Raw genomic sequence first — 13,030 nt, 5'->3', positions numbered from 1 at the left:
GTGTTTCAATCCATCAAAGCTTTAGGGCTACTGAAGGCAAATGAGCATAATGGTCAGGAATCCAATACATACAGGATTGGCACTGTCCATAAGAAATCCATGCCGCACCACCCTAATGTGGCAGGAGAGGATGGCGAGTGTGGCAGGAAGATTTAATTACAATCAAATAAACATTTAAACATTACTGCGTAGTATTGTATAGCATACACACATATACACACTTTTCAGTTTTATACATTTCACTAATTTTACAATCATTTTAACATTTCAAAACTTGACTTCCTTCCCCCTTTCTGAGGTCCCTTAAGTTTATTTTTAACATCTTCCGCATATCCGGTGTAACTTAATTGGCTCATTTATATATCTACTTTGAATATATGCTGTTATAAAACTGCAGGTCATTACAATAATCCTGCCAGTGTTCTTACCTGTTTACAGTTTATCTGTAAATATTCCATATACCATTCCCATTCTTTAATTAAAAAGGTCCGTTATCTTGATTTCTTATTCTTCCAGCAAGTTTCACCATTTCTGCATATTCCATAAGTTTTTGTATCCATTCTTCCTTTGCCAGTACGTCTGCTTCTTTCCATTTTGGGGCAAGTAACATTCTTGTTGCTGTAGTCGCATACACAAATAAGTTTCTATACAGTTTCAGTAGTTCTGTCCCTATAATTCCCAAAAGAAAAGCATCTAGGTTTGTTTGTTTTTTACAAATGTTACTTTAAACATCCTTTATTATTAATAATAATATGCTTTATTGATGTTATTAAGTAATAACAAACATATGTATATACTCAAGACATAAATACAAAAAGCAAGTCACATTTTTTGTTCCCTATACATTCTTAAGTTCCCAATGACTTCCCACCACCCCATTGTGTATTTACTGCTTATTTTATCTGGTGCACTATTCATCTCCATTTTCTTTTTAATCATCAATAATATCTTCTATAATTATCCATCATATCACAGAAGTCATTCCAGTCCTGCCAGTGACTTTATATTAGTACAATAATCTTTTAAATATTTTTTATACATACCCCATTTCCGAATAAATGTTTGTTCAGTATTACCTCTCAATTTGTCATTTTTGCCAAAATGACGGGCAAAACTGGCAAAAATTAAACATCCTTTTCAATTCATTGTATATCATTTCCTAGGATCTTTAACCTGAAAATGTATTAGAATTCTCAGGCATTTGGTAAAACATTCATAAAGACATTTGCTGCTCCCTTGCATACCCTGAAAAGCTCATTTCTCCGTCTGCACACACATCAAGAGACAACTGCACCTCATTTGTTCTTATGCAAACATAAGAGCTCTGCTAGATCAGACCAAAGGCTTATCTAATCCGCCATCCTGTTTTCAGAGTTGCCAACCAGACGCTTGTGGGAAGCACACAATAAGCACTCTCCCTACTTTATGATTTCCAGCAACTGGTATTCATACTGCTTCCGACAAGTGGAGGTAGAACATAGCCATAATGGCGAGTAGCTCCTGATAGCCTTGGCCTTTATAGATTTGCCTAAAGCTATCCAATTTGGCAGCAAATCACAACGTATGGAAATTAATTCCACAGTTCAGCTATGTACATGGAGCGAAGAAGTGTTTTCATTTGTGTGCCCTCAAACTTCCAGTGTTTAGCTTCACCGGATGTCCACAACTTCTTTTTTCTTCAATTTTTTTTATTGATTTTTCAGATTTATAGCAAATACAACACACAAAGGAAAAGACATTACAATACTAAAAAGAAATAAAAATAAAAGGAAAAGACAAAAATATAAACCAATATTATTCTACAACCCAATTTCATTGACATTGTTAACTGACTTCCTCGAATCCCCCCTATCTGAATCACTTTGTAACAGTTTTCCAAAATCCTTTTTCTAATGAAATTACCTCCTTCAAATAACTACCTTCCTTTCTTTTCAACATGTCCTAAATCCATAATATTTTAAAATACATTCATACTCTAATCCTAAGCCATTTCGGTACTTTCAAGTGACTTCTATTGTTTTATATTACAATATTTAGCTAAATATTCTTTAAATTTCTTCCAATCTTCTTGATATTCCTCTTCTTTCTGATCGCGGATTCTCCCAGTCAGGTCAGCCAGCTCCAAAAAGTCTAACATCTTCATCTGCCATGGATGTCCACAACTTCTAGCATTATGAGAGAGAAAGGAAAGCTTCTCTCTATCCAATTTCTCCACACTATACATCATCTTGTGCTTCTCTATTATGTCCTCCCTTACCTGTCTTTTTCCTAAACTAAAAAGTCCCAAATGTTGTAACTTTTCCTCATGGGGCGTCACTCCAGTCCTTTGACCATTTTAGTTGTCCTTTCCCAACTCTACAATATCCATTCTGAGGTGGGGGGTGATCAGAACTATGCACAGTATTCCAAATGTGGTCACACCAAATATATTTTCAAATATATTTTCAAACTCTTTACAAAATGGTCCCTAACATGGATTTTGTCTTTTTCACATCTGCCACACACTGGGTTGACTTTTTCATCTCCATGTCCGCAAATCTTCTTCCTGGTAAGTCACCATCAATTCAGACTTCATTCGTGTATATGTGAAATTAAGATTTTCTTCTTCTTTTGTCCCAATGTGCATCACTTTGCACTTGCTTACATTGAGTGCAGTTGTCATTTTACTGCCCATTCACAAAGTTTAGAGAAATGCTTTTGGAGTTCCTCAGTCCTTACAATTTGAAGGTCTAAATACACAATGTCACTGGATTAATTCTATCTGTATGCTTGTTGTCACTCTAAACTAATTCAAAAAGGTTAGTAGGCAGGACTTTATTAAAATATTATTTTTATTAAATTTACTGCTTTATAATTTCAGATAAACATTTTACATAATTAAGATATCAATGACTTCCCTTCTTCTCTTTCCATGGTTCATTTTACATATCTTGTATCCCTGCATATTTTACAAAAACTATACCAATCAGTTTTCCATTATTGCATCCATCAAAACTTATTTACACTGTTGAATTTATCTTAATGCTGCCAGCGTTTTCAGCTGTACACAGTCATTTCCCATATATTCAATAAACATTTTCCAATCACCTTGAAATGTATGTTCTTCTTGTTCTCTAATTCTCTATGTTAAGTCTGCAAGTTGTGCATATATTGTCAACTTAAGTTGCCATTCTTCTTTGGTTGCGAGCTCGCTCATTTTCCATTTTGGGGCTAACAAATAATGGGCTACAGTTGTTGCATACATAAATAACCTTTTCTGACACCTGGGGATTTCAGTCTGAATTATCCCCAACAGAAAGGACTCTGGGTTTTTTGGGAAATAATTCCCCAAAAAAGTCCTGAGGCAAGACTTATCCTTGTAGAAGGCATGTTGGCTTTGCATTATCTAAACTCAGTGGTTCCTATTTACTTTTTTTTATTTTAAAAAATGCATTAATATCACATTTAATTTAGCCTTGAGAACTAGTCTATTGACAATACTAGACTAGATGTACCAGTCAGTATAAGCACATGTTCACAAGAAAAATTTTCAGCCCTACAGATCTATGCTTCTGTTCTGCATTTCATGTTTTATAATGTGATCCTTAAACTTTAACAAAACAAATTAAGTAGAATGGATATAAAGATGTGAGCTAATGCAGATGAGGAAGCCACAAAATTTTTGAAATACAACCACTGAAATAGATATATGGAATTGATAAATGAAAAGAGTTATGGCCATATATCACCACATGTAGCTTCCACTTTTTGCTTCTTCAAGCACAAAAATCAATAAAAGTCTTTTGCTGAAGAACTACCCTATAACATAAATCAATTAAAGGAGCAACTGAATGCTTTTAAAATGTGTATATATAAGGAGGTAGAAAACAGAACTATGAAGAATTATTTATATTTTATATCAAATACTAGTATTGTTCTAATTTAACATTACTGAAAATAAATTGAACTACTTGAAAATGCAGAGACCATGTAATGATATAGCTTGAGAAATCACAAGATAATGTTCATGTAAGCGTTATTCTTTCCCTCTTATGCTGGGAATGTTACAAAATACACCACTCGTCACTCCTCATGCTTTGAAGATTTGTCACCAGAGAACAAGTGCTGAACAGCAAAAGAAGCCGAGAGACCATTTCTTAGACTAACATTTATCTTGACTTTTTACATATCAGTCCCAAGGAGCTGGATTATCTGCTAGGAGGCAGAGGACTTCTGTCATTTCTGCAGTAGTATCTGTCAGGATTAATAACTTGACCCAGCTGCCTGGGACTGATGAGCATTCCTGCTTGTAGTGAAGCTGATAGGAGCTGGGGAGTATTAGAAGAGCTTTTGGGGCTACTGGGGGAATCCCCCATGCTGGCAGAAGGTTATGCAATTTATCAAGCCATATCCCATAGCTTTATATGAGATCCTTTGCAGCTCTGTGTGGTGCTGCCTGGTATATTATAACAGGCTATAGAATCCTCCATCCAGGATATGATGACTTCCTATAATCTGTGAAGGGTGGTGCTGTGGGTTAAACCACAGAGCCTAGGACTTGCTGATCAGAAGGTCGGCAGTTCGAATCCCCGCGACGGTGTGAGCTGCCATTGCTCGGTCCCTGCTCCTGCCCACCTAGCAGTTTGAAAGCACGTCAAAGTGCAAGTAGATAAATAGGTACCAGTCCAGCGGGAAGGTAAATGGCATTTCCGTGCGCTGCTCTGGTTTGCCAGAAGTGGCTTAGTCATGCTGGCCCCATGACCCGAAAGCTGTACGCCGGCTCCCTCGGCCATAAAGCGAGATGAGCGCTGCAACCCCAGAGTCAGTCATGACTGGACCTAATGGTCAGGGGTCCCTTTACCTTTACCTATAATCTGTGAAAGGGCAGTGGGCATAGCCACACACACATTGTGGCCTCGATCATTTTCTTTGCAGTTGCTCATAATCCATGCACAGAAGCACAGAAAAGTTGCTAATTTTACATGCACAGGAAAGAGAAAAGAGAATAGTGAAACAGACAGAGGAAAAACGCAATAACAAAATAAAAGATATACAGGCAAGTGCTGTTGCCTGGCCAAATTGTGTTCAGAGGGTATATATTGCTGATGCTGTCCAGTAATAAATGTTTACATAACACATGGTGGTCTTGTAGCAAGGTTAAAGCTTACTGGGAAATGATATATAATGAATTGAAAAGGATATTTAAAATACCTTTTGTTTTTTAAAAAAACCCAGAAGCTTTTCTTTTGGGAATTATAGGGATAGAACTACCTAAACTGTATAGAAACTTATTCATGTATGCTACTACAGCGGCAAGAATGGTACTTGCCCCAAAATGGAAAGAAGCAAAAGTCCCAGCAAAGGAAAAATGAAAACAAAAACTTTTTGAATATGCAGAAATGGTGAAATTTTCTGGAAGAATAAGAAAGCAAGAAACAAACTTTTTATAAAAGAATGGAAATGGATTAAAGAATATTTACAGATAAATTGTAAACAGATAAGAACATTGGCAGGATTACTGTAATAACCTGAAGTTTTATTAGAGTATATATTTAAAGTAGATGAATAAATGAGCAAATTAAGTTAACTTGGATATGCAGAAGATATTAAAAATAAATTTAAGGAACTGCAGAAAAAGGGGGAAGGAAGTCAAGGTTTGAAATGTTAAAATGATTGTAAAATTAGTGAAATGTATAAACCTGAAAAGCATAAATATTTTTTTTAAAAAAAAACTCCACCCATTCCCAACCTGTATATTTGTAAAAAAAAAAAAAAAAAAAACAACCTCCTAGTTTTAAAACACACACACACACACATTTACATAGCCTGTTGAGAGAATGAACTATGTATGTATTCATTTCCATTATCATTATCTAATGTATAGCCCAGAAGAGAGATGGGGTTCTCTGATTAGACTACAAATATTATTTTGTGAAGAGATATAAATATTTAATGAATATATACTGTATAGTTCTCTTAATCTTCTGACAAGGTTGTGATCCTGTTAACACTTTGAAGCAGGTACCATTGAGCCTAGAAGAATAGAAAGCAAGTAGGACAGAAAAGGAAAGCAAAAAATACAATGGCATCTGTACAGTGGGCATGGAACATGGGAATGAGAACATCAATGTGAAGAACTGATATCCATAGCTGATGGAGAAAACATGAGGGGAGGAAATGATTGGTAAAAGGTCAAAACTTCAAGGACTGATAGTGGTAGCTATTTCGCTTTCTTGACTCCTCCCATGTTCTTTAATGCAACTCTAGGTTCATTTTACTCATAGCACACCCCATAACAACCATGAACCACCACATTGTGTTTCAACCAATGAATTAATATCGGATTCGGAGTGAGTTTCAGCCAAGCAGGACAGAGCTAATAGGCTGGGACAGTTGCATTGTCCATCTCCGTATATGCAAACTTCTTGTTTCCAGAAACTAGAAACGATAAGCGTGCATCCTATGCTGCTGGCACAACAATCATAGACGTTGTTGCCTGGAAAAGGAACAATTAAAAGGGCAGATGTTAGTCAGCTTCCTGTTTACTAAACCTATCCACATATCCCAGTTCTAAAACACTACCTCTTTAACGATGAACCACTGTGTAGGTGAAACAATTGGTTGTCAGAAAAAGTTGGGTTTAAGATCATTGTCGTTGTTGGCAGAAAGACCAGCTTTTCTTATTATAAGTGCAGCCCTCAAGCTGACTTGTTCTGAAGTGATTCTGTGACCTCAGTGGAACTCAAAGGATATATATTCCATATTGCAGCTGCTAACTCCTGCCCACTAATTGCCTTGAAGATCCAAGGACTCCCGTATATCATGTTTACTTTGGGAAACTTAAACAGCATATGGAAGCTGTGCATTTAGGGATCAATTAACAGCCTCACAGGAACTATGTGTCAAGTGTCTTTCGGAAGCATATTTATCAATCTAAGGCTGCAGCCCTATGCACACTGACAGTAAACCACATTGAACTCAGTGGGACCCACTTCCAAGAAAATCTGCATACCACTGGGCTGTATTATTCAAATCAATAAACATCAAGACACATTAAGCATCCTGAACAATAGAATTACACTGTAGTTTAAATGTAGGCAAGCGCAGTGTCCAAACTAATTTTCACACAGATAGCTCAAAGGCCAGACTCTAGTTCACATTGTACTGATAGGCAATGAAAGTGATGAATTGCATGCCATATAAAGAAACCAGCTAAAATGACACATTTCTTTGTTCTTAAGATATGGCTGGCATTTTAAGTAAATATTACTAATAAATCTATTAAGGGAAGTAGCACTCATTAACTGGATATTTCCATCTTTATGAAACACACACACACACACACACACACACACACACACAGTGATAAAATACTGCATGTTCACATCTACTGTGTGCCTTCACATAGTAGAAAAGTACTATAATTTATCTTCCCCCATTTGTCATCAGCGGCTTTGAACTGATGCTTGAAAAGGGTTATTTCCACACGTGATCACGTTAATGTGGTAGAATTATGAGCTGCTATCAATGGTTTCAAGGGACGAGGGTGGCACTGTGGGTTAAACCACAGAGCCTAGGACTTGCCGATCAGAAGGTCGGCGGTTCGAATCCCCGCGACGGGGTGATCTCCAGTTGCTCGGTCCCTGCTCCTGCCAACCTAGCAGTTCAAAAGCATGTCAAAGTGCAAGTAAATAAATAGGTACCGCTCCGGCGGGAAGGTAAACAGTGTTTCTGTGCACTGCTCTGGTTCGCCAGAAGCAGCTTAGTCATGCTGGCCACATGACCCGGAAGCTGTACGCCGGCTCCCTCGGCCAATAAAGCAAGATGAGCGCTGCAACCCCAGAGTTGGCCACAACTGGACCTAATGGTCAGGGGTCCCTTTACCTTTATCAATGGTTTCATATTTGCCTGTTTCCCACAGCTTATTCTAAATATTGCCCTTTTTGATCTTCATCATCTCGTTTTTGCACCTTGACCTAAAGTCAATACACAAACAAATGAGCTTGTTTTAGTTAAAGAATAGAGGACATCATTATTCTTACAGGTAAACACTATAGTATTTTAGAGACATGAGATTTAGTGAGTCCCCAAATTTATGTAGATATCTTAGACTCAAGCTACATCTTGTTTTTGCTTCCTTCTCTCACAGCTAATAGAGGTTATAGTCTAGGTTAATAGCCTGCAGCTCCTCATTCATTTAGTCATCCATTGATCATTAAAACCTCCTGAAAGGACTTTGTGTTGAAGCTTTAATAGCTGTAATATATGGACACTTGCCCTAAAGCAATCACATTCTTTATGATGCCGAGGAAATATTTGCATGTAGTCATCAGCACTAATATGCAACTTTGTTTATTTCTCTGTTCCTTTCTTTGTTTTCTTAGAGAGCCATCTAATTGTTTCCTAAATGACTTCAATAACTTTGTCTTATCAAAATTTAAGCACTTCTGGAAATTTGCTCTGATCTTCTATAACTAATGTTCTGCCATTGTTTGCACAACATTATATAGCTGCTGGAACTGAAATCACAAGGTAGATTCTCCCCCACCCCTTATATAATTGACTTACAGCCTTCTGACACTGGACCAACACCTCTGATTTACTTACACTCATTCTGCAGTTGTCCTAGGAGAACCCATTCATAAATATCTTTGTCATTTTTGACACTTAGCAAAGTTGTCATCTCTCCCAAGGGTAGAAAAACAGCTGTTCCACAGTTAATTCATTTAAACAAATGCAGATTTAAAAATATTTTGAGCTGAATATTTAAGAAGCAAAGACCAAACAGAAAACAATCTTGCCACTTATCAAACAGAAACAAACAGAAACTGTACCTTCCTCGTTCTGGAAGACCTTTTTAACTTCAGGGTGGCATAGAGTATCCATTTGGCATGGCCTAAACTGATATTTTATTCATTTATTTACTTACATTATTTATATGCTACCCTATAAGAGAAGTCCCATAGAATTGCAATATAACCTATTAGAAGAGTCTTTGAGATAATAGTGTATGAGCCAGTAGTCTAAATATGGAATGATCGTTAGTATGGGGGGGTGAATAAACAACTTAACCTTTTTAAATAGTCTATGGCCCTGGTAAAATTATTTGCCTTGTTGACCATCTGTAATTAGTAGCAATTACTGAAAAAAAAATAGTTTGTGGCTATTAGTTTCACACATTTCACCCCATGTGACCCAGGTATCTGAAGAAGTGTGCATGCACACAAAAGCTCATACCAAGAACTGACTTAGTTGGTCTTTAAGGTGCTACTGGAAGGAATTTGTTTTGTTTTGACTATGGCAGACCAACACGGCTACCTATCTGTAATTGCAAATATCAGATAGGCTTAGGTTTTAAATATGTGATGTTAGAGAATAATATGTTTAAAGTCAAAATGAAAACAAAGAAAGATGTTACGTGATTAAGTTAATTTTATGAGAAAATTGGTTTTGGAAAACTGTTACAATGATATACACTGAAATTCAGCCAGGGGGATTTGAGGAAGTCACTTAACAATGCTACTAAGATTGGATAAAGTACAGTTAAGATGTATGTATGTATGTATGTTTGTTTGATTTTTTTTTTTTTGAAAACCAATACAAAAATTTGGAAAAAATATAATATAATATTCTTATATTCTTATGATGATGAAAATAGTCAAAACAGGTAGAAGATAATAAGGAAAAGGAAAGCAGTAATTAAAGCCCTCCTAATGTAGGGAACAGAATATGACTAATTAAGTGACAGATCATCAGTAATCCCTCAGACATGGACAGAAGCTGTAAGGCCGAAGCTACCAATTAACTTTGCAAGGAAGCTTTGTTGAATGGGACTGACTTGTGCTTCAATATTAAAGAAAGGGCATGGCTGGATGATACACTGCTATATTAAGGGTTGTGTGAAACCACCGTTTTAATTCCACCTCCAGCTGACTGCAAAAAACAAACAAGCAGACCCAATGCCTTAGCAGAGCCACCTTCCTAGTGGGGCGAATGTACATCTTCGTATTAAGATTTTGCCTTGCACCAAATATAAACTACAAATGAGAGGTTGTCAAGCTGGGAGGGCCTCAGTTTAAATCTCTGCTTAGTCACCAACCTATTCAGTGGCTTCTACCTATCAGCTTCAAAATGAGCGTCAAAGCAAATACATCATAAGACCATTAGGAAGGCAAAAAAGAAAAGAAAATAAAAGATAACAAGGCTCTTTGCACTTATGTAAGCACTTATGTATAAGGGACGCGGGTGGCGCTGTGGGTTCATTGCAATGGAGCTCTGCCCCACCATTCTTGCAAGAGAATAGACAGCTAGTTTCCTATGTAAAATAAGTTCAATAGATAGTGTCAGTAGATAATCCACTGCCAACTCATTTCTGCCCCTCCTCGCCTGTTTCCTGATCTGTAATAAAAGAAATGAGAAGGTCTTGAAAAAAACTTAAGGGTGAAGGTTGTTCGTATGTTAACATACAAGTTCATCCTATTCCTCCTAATTCCCCTACCTTGTGTGGAAACTCTTCACAGTGGTTCTTTAATGAAAATGCCACAGATAGTTAAAGGTCAAAGGCCTGGTTATAGTTGGGTTGCCATATTTTGAAGAGCAAGAAAGAAGACACATATGCTGAGTTCTACTTTTAACTAGATAGGGATGCGGGTGGCACTGTGGGTTAAACCACAGAATCTAGGAATTGCCAATCAGAAGGTCAGTGGTTCGAATCCCCGCAACAGGGTGAGCTCCTGTTGTTCGGTCCCTGCTCCTGCCAACCTAGCAGTTCGAAAGCACCTCAAAGTACAAGTAGATAAATAGGTACCACTTTGGCGGGAAGGTAAACAGTGTTTCCGTGTGCTGCTCTGGTTCGCCAAAAGCGGCTTAGACATGCTGGCCACATGACCCGGAAGCTGTACGCCAGCTCCCTCGGCCAATAAAGCGAGATGAGCACTGCAACCCCAGAGTCGGCCACGACTGGACCTAATGGTCAGGGGTCCCTTTACCTTTACCTTTAAGTACTGTCTAAAAGATTACTGTAAAAAAGAAATTGTTCCCATGATTTGGTCTTTCTGTAGAATAATTTTCATCTGAGAGTGCCGTAGTACCCGGCAGCAGAAGGTAAAGATTAAATGGCATGTTTGGCATATCACAATGACCTGAAGAAACCCTTTCATTGTTGTTTTTTGGGGGAGTAGATTTGTTCCATATTTGCATAAAAATCCTAGGCCAGGCTTTGAATTACAGAGGGGACATCTTAGTATTAAGAACTTGTCCTCCATATAGGAATTGTAGAAAATCAAGTTTATGCAGTTCCCTGCCATGAACAATTTTGGTCAAGTGCTCATCTAATAATGCTTGTTGTCAACACTATGCAACGTAAAGAACATAATGAGCAAGATCTTTTCCACACCTCCCAAAAAGAATGATCTTTGTGCCACTGTAGTGAGTACTATGTATATCATTCTATAGTTCACTGCTGTGTCTGTATTTGAGACTGCACAAAAAGCAGATTTCTGCAGCTTCTAAGATTTCAAATCTGCAAAACAGTAAGGTCAGCTGCATGTATGATTAAAAAGAACAATAACATAGTGAGAACTTTTATATAAGTGGCAGTGTATATGTGGCAATTTTATTTAGCATATACATGAAATATATACTAATATATGACATTTTGGAAATAAACCTACGGACTCCCCATAGGTTTTCTGTGAAGGATCCATTTCTTGGCCTCTTCTCCAGCAATAGATGGAAAAGGGTAATAATTCCTTTTGACTTTTGAGGTGGAATTCTGTATCTATTCTGTGTCTAAATAGGGAAAAGAAAAGGTTCAGAGAAAGTTAGATTGCGTGAAAATGAATGGGTTGAACAACTGGGGAAAAAATCCAATGGTATTATAAGTTAGGGAAATGGCTGCCCTCCTTTTAAAAATGCAATACTTGTTGATTCTTTCCAGGTGATCAATTTAATGTTCTTTCCTAGGTAAGGTGCATTACTGCTCTGAATAGGTTCACCGCTATAGATTCAAGCTAAGATGAGACTGCATTTTCAGAAACTCTTGGCTGTTGTTCAGCTTTGTATTTGCAAACACCTTGATTCAGCTGAAGAGAGCAACCCATGACAAATATGATTGATTCAATCTACTGCTGATGTAGGAGGACAATACATTTTTATAAAATGGTTCTGCATCATTGAGCCCATCTCCCTCTAAGTAATATATAACATTACGGCACAAGTTCTCTCTATTTTTAAAAAAGAAACATTCTCCAGAGCCCCTTGGGATTGTGTGCTAGGGTAAAGGGTAAAGGGACCCCTGACCATTAGGTCCAGTTGTGACCGATTCTGGGGTTGCAGCACTCATCTCGCTTTATTGGCCGAGGGAGCCGGAGTACAGCTTCCAGGTCATGTGGCCAGCATGACTAAGCCACTTCTGGCGAACCAGAGCAGCACATGGAAACGCCATTTACCTTCCCGCCGGAGTGGTACCTATTTATCTACTTGCACTTTGACATGCTTTCAAACTACTAGGTTGGCAGGAGCAGGAACCGAGCAACGGGAGCTCACCCCGTCGTGGGGATTCGAACCGCCGACCTTCTGATCGGCAAGCCCTAGGCTCTGTGGTTTAACCCACAGCGCCACCCACGCCCCAGATTGTGTGCTATTTCAAAGCAATTAAAATAAATAAATTGATCTTCCTTTTTTACTTTTTCTCACATAATCATAAAACAAACTGGTGATATTGTAGATTAACAATGTGAATATACATTTCACCATCAAATGTGACACTTCAGAGGCTCAGATGTGCCAGTGTGATGGATATGAGAAACTGGCATTGCTAGTGGAACTGGGAGGAAAGGACCGCCAAATTTGGGCTATGGAAATGTTCTACTGTTCATAACCATTTTGCTGATCAGCATGTCAACAACGATTTTAGTGACAACAACCTCTTTTTATTTGTTTTATTGTGTATATTTGCACTTCAGAATGATCATACATCTTACACCTGATGAAATGCAAGAATTCAGAATAATACCATTTCACAGACTGGAGGTGAAGGGACCCTGCAAAA

This window comes from Podarcis erhardii (genome assembly GCF_964252035.2).
Source record: "Podarcis erhardii genome assembly, chromosome: 8".
NCBI lineage: Eukaryota > Metazoa > Chordata > Lepidosauria > Squamata > Lacertidae > Podarcis > Podarcis erhardii.
Note: the sequence above shows the minus strand (reverse complement) of the source record.